The sequence below is a fragment of the Martes martes genome (genome assembly GCF_963455335.1).
Source record: "Martes martes genome assembly, chromosome: 3".
Classification (NCBI taxonomy): Eukaryota; Metazoa; Chordata; class Mammalia; order Carnivora; family Mustelidae; genus Martes; species Martes martes.
The window spans coordinates 185,541,960-185,547,211 of record NC_137890.1 but is presented as its reverse complement, the minus strand read 5'-3'; positions in this window follow the sequence as shown (position 1 = coordinate 185,547,211).

The following is a 5,252-nucleotide window of genomic DNA, read 5'->3' as shown; positions in this document are numbered from 1 at the left end:
TCGAGTGTGATGTCACTCTTCCCATAAGGAGGTGAGAGTCCCTTTCTTGAGTCTGGACTGGACTTGTGATTTACTTTTCACAAGGGAATGTGGAAGAAGTGACATTATATGAGTTCTAGAGCAAAGGGCTCGAGAGACCTTTCAGCCTCTTGCTCTAGTCCTTGAGACCTCTGAGAAATCATGCTGTAAAAAATCCAGTAAAGCCTACCTAAAGATGAGAGGTCTCATAGAGATCTCAGAGTCTCAGCCAACAGCTAGCACCACCTGCCAGGTGTGAGTGAAGCCCGCTTGGACCCTCCAGGTCAGCCTTGCTCTCAGATGATTTCAGCTGCATGGTGAGCTCGGGAAAGACCAGGAGGAGAACTGCCCATATTGTCAAGGGTCAGAACTATAAACACTAATAAATTATAAGTTATTGTTGGCTTGGGTCAGTGAGTTTTGGGGTGGCGTATTTCAGGGTGGCAACAGATAAATAATATCCAGGATTATGGAACCGTTCGTACCTAAGTTAAAAAAAAAAAAAAAAATCTGGGCCTTAGTTAAGGTACCTTCCCTGCTTCTAGAGTCGTGGTAACTGAGAACACGTGCATGGCTGAATTTTGGAATTGCTATAGACCATCGACGGGAGGAGACACTGGAAGTTGGAAGATGGGTGAGTATATCTGCACAGCGGGGACACGCATCACCAAGGCCAGAGGACGACTTCGGTAGGTTGTTATAAATGGTCACAAATGAGCCAAACCTCCCTGAATCCACGGGTAGTCCTTCCCCCGACTTCCCGCCTCTGGGCAGCTTAGACCAAGGAATATGGCGGCAGTGCCAGTTCCAGATCCGAAGGTCAGGAGGCTTCGCAGATGCTACCTCGGCTCTCTTGCTTCCCTGAACCGCCAGCTCCGGAAGCCCGGGTGAGTCCACATGAGGCTGAGAGGCCTGCTGGAGAGGGGAGCCCTGGAGAATGAGCGAGCTCAAGGGCCAAAAGAGAAGCTCAGCCGGGTGCCTCCACCCCACGAGATGTATTGTACACCAAAGGCAAAGATGATGAAACTCTACCCAGTAAGTCTTCTCATATCTTAGCCGGAAGTAAGTGACACAGGTACCCTCAGGTGCCAGCCTGGAGATAGGAAGTATTTTAATTTTTCAGTCTCAAGGGGAGAGCGCAAAGGATGGGGGAGCTAAGGATGTTTTCTTGGTAATCAGCCCCACATATCCACCATGCTGCTGTATCACCTGTGACTAAGAAAGTGAGTGCCTGTCACGTAATAGGTTTTCAACAGATCTGAGTAAGATTCAGTTTAAGCAGCTTTCAGCAGTCAGCTTGCCTCACAGGCGTTTTTCAGAAGGACCTGGTAAGAACACAATCTCCAGCCACTGTCTACCACCCACGTCTCTTGCGACAGAGTCTGAAAGATTTGTTGACCTTGTGGGGAGTGTATGATTTCTATCACCTTTCCGTGGGAAGGAGTGGGACATGTTCCTCCCACCCAGAGCTAAGTGAAAGGAGCCATCGTTAAAGATCGGGGGCTCCCTCAAGAAGGAGAGGCAGGCACCACATTCCCTGGTGAAACGCTTTCAGACTTGCAGACCCCCTGGGCCACTCCAGAACCACGTGCACAGAGGGTAGGAGAAACATGTGGCCCTAGCACTCCCAGCATGGAGAAGAAGGATATTTGGTACACATTTCCTGTGTTAAAATATAGAGCATGAACAGAAAATTGGAGGTATAGCAATATCAAGAGACCAGGAGACAATTGCCATTGAAATGACAGTTTGTTACTTGCGGTTTCCAAGAGGAGGGGGCGTGTTCTACCTTGAAGGACACATGGGGAAGCACCAGGGTCAATCTCAGGGCCAAGGGAGTGGGGGGAAGTATGGGAAGGAGCCTCTCTGATGGTTTCCACAGGAAGGAAGAGAAGAGGTGGGGCCGGTGGGCCTCGGTGGGCTAGTTTGAATAATCCTACAGCCGCTGGCACACAGGTTCTGTTCCTGGTTGTTGGCACCTGGCTCAGGGGTGGTAAGGACCGGTGTCTAGTTGCCCAGAGTGTGGGAACCCAATTAAGGAGGGAATTGGGAGATGTGGACTCGGGATCGGTTGGTTTGTGCATCAAGAGCAGGCCTCCTGGAGGAGGGGAGGTGTTGGCACGATGACAGTGAGAGAGGCAGGAGGCCAAGGCGAGGTGACTCGGGTATATTTTATCTGGTTGTCCGGAACAAGACGTGTCTGGCATATGTACGTGAGGCAGATTTTGAAGCATCAAGTTTATAGAAGCTAGAAACAAGTTGACATATCCTGAGGGGTGGAGGTTTAGAGATTTCCCAAGGTGAGACTCCCCAGGAATTGTCAAAGTCAAAGGTGCTTCAGGAGGCCCCGCTGCATAGGGCACCTGGGTGGCTCAGTCGGTTAAGTGTCTGCCTTCCACTGAGGTCATGATCTTGGGGTCCTGGGATCGAGCCCCGTGACCGGCTTCCTACTTCAGTGGAGAACCTGTTTCTCCGTCTCCCTCTGTTTTTCCCCACCCCCACCCCTGTGCTCAAGTAAGCACGCTTTCTCTCATAAATAAAATCTTTAAAAAAGAGAGAGAGAGAGAGAGATCAGGGTGCAGAGTTCCCCAGAGAAGGCAGGTGAGAAGGCGAGTGATTCCGCATCTCAGTCCTCTACTTCTCTCAGGTAGCCCCGGGAGCTTGAGGGGTCCAGGCTTTACCGGCAGCAGCGTGGCTGAAGAGGGGGGCGGGTGTGGGCCTCCAGCACCAGGCAGAGCAGGGAGGAGGCTGTGTGAAGGCTGGGCACACCTGCGGATGGCACATCACCGAGCAAAATGGGCCTGTCCTCTTAATGGAGCTGGGGAGAGAAATGCTCTGGACTTGAAGGGAGAAGGCTCCGGAGTCTGGGTTTGGGAATGAAAAGCAGAAGGAGAAATCAGTATCCAAAATGTGTAACATCGTGATCTCTTCCTGCTTCCACATGGTCCACCTCAGGCCCGAGTGTGAATTGAATATGACTATGAGATTAAAGTTTTAAAATCACCAGGAATGAGCTTTATATGTGGATATGCGTACTATTCTGATATACCAGAATTTTTTTTTTACCAGAACGGTTTTGTTTTATTTTATTTTATTTTATTTTATGTTATTTTATTTTATTTTATTAACTTATTTAAGAGAGAGAGAGAGTGCACAAGCCGGGGAGAGGGGCAGAGGGAGAGGGAGAAGCAGGCTCCCCACTGAGCAAGGAGTCTGATGTGGGGCTCGATACCAGGACCCTGAGATCATGACCTGAGCTGAAGGCAGACACAGAAACGACTGAGCCCCCCAGACACTCCCCAGAATGGTTTTATATGCAAACCTTGGTTAGTCTTAACAGCAACATTATGCGGTAAATATTGAATCCCTTTAGGAAAGCGAGGTACAGAGAGGTGAGCGGAATAAACAACGGGAAGTAGCCAAGTTGAAGTGTAAGTTCAGATTCGTCGCTGCCTGAATTCTTAAGTCCTGAACCACAGCGGTGTGTTCCGAGTCCTGCTCGTTGGTTTGGTTACTAATATTGCATTTGAACCTACTTGTCCTTTTTCTCACGAAAGATTTCATTTCACTTTCCACGTCGTTCTCTAAAGCCTTGAGAGAGCTCTCATTTCTCTGCCAGGACAGGAGCCCACCAAGGCCACAGGCGGCGGCTGAGGCCCCATTGGAACCCAAGATGCCAGACTCCCGAGGCTTCTTTATTCCAGTTTTGTCACATTTGCCTCTTTTAGTTCTCCTTGTCCCCCGGTCATTTCCACCAATCTTCATTGCAAATAAGAGATGGGTTTGGGAGTACCAGCTTTGGTAGTCACATGATTCCTATAGTTCCCCTTCAGTTTTAACTTTTCAGACTCGTAAGACAAAGGCCAGTCTTCTTTCTGCGAGACTTGTAAGTAAATAGTCCTGAAGAAGCCTAGAAAGTCAGCTCACCTAGTCCCTGACTCCTTTCCGAACCATTCGAGAGACGAAAAAACTGAAGGCTAGGAAGGAGAATGACTTTACACTTACCTTTAGAAATACGTTTCTGAAACACTTCTCCTAGAGAGCCAGGCTGTAGCTTTTGATGCCCTTTCCCTCTAACCTGTCATCACCAAAACTCGGGAGTGGAAGACGCCTAGAAGCAGGTAGAAAGTGCACAAACTGCTAATGTTTCATTTGGTTTCAAAGAACATTTCATTGGAACGATTAAATCACTTTCCTAAAAAAATGACACGACGCGTCATCTGTCGAGAAGGAAGTGTGTTTTGGTTGCCACTTCAGAACTTCTGTCAAGATTGTCCAAGGCATGTGTTACGAGAGGAAGATGCACTTCCTAGGTCACCGAGCGTTTGCCGCCGAGCATATGCTGCCTCACAATGGCTTACACCCCCGGCTTCTTATCGCACAGCGATCTGAATATTTTATGGCTCTTCTGCACGGTAAGATAATTGATGATAGAACCCTGGGAGAAAGAACCGATGGCTTTTTTGTGGGTGGCATTTATCAGACTGCCAGTCAAATGCTTGTCACGGGGTAAAGGGACAATATTTATGGCCGTAGCAGGACATGCAGCGCGAGTCCGTGGGAGCAGGCCCGGGGGATCCACACCTTCTAGAACGACTCGCCGCTGCTCTTTCTTGTCAGCCGAGAGCCCGCGAGCGTGGACATTAGTAACCCAGGTCGGGGTCGCTTCTCTCGTTTCAAGTTTATTGGGAAAAGAAAGTACTGGTGTTCGTTTTACAGATCCGCCAGACTAACTGCCTTGCTGAAATAGTCATTTTGGGGAGGAGGCAGCCTGTAAAAATTTTACAGCTTTGAGATATTTATGTGCAATGTACAGGAGAGAACTATTCGCTAATCCCATTAAAAGGGTTTTAAAGGGCTTCTCACCGAAGGTATTATCCCTTTGCCGGAAATGGGCTAATTCCCCTTTTCCGAGCTCCCATGGTGCTCTGGGCTCAACTCAGGTCAGACTTCTAGCTCGCTTGTCCTTCGACTTTGCACGCCCTCCTCAAGAGGTGATGAACTCGACGGCCTCAGGGGCCAGGCCTGTCTTGTTATGTCTGTAACTGCCGAAGCCGCGCATTGGGCTCGGCACAGTCGGAGTCCGTAAATATTTGATGATTCACTGATAGTTGCCTGAAAGGGAATTTTCCAAGATACACAGGCAGCTCGTTGATATTTACCATGTGCCTTTGGTAAAATCCGCCTCAGCATCTTCCAACAGTCGAGAGTAGTTAAATTCTTTTTTAGCGCAG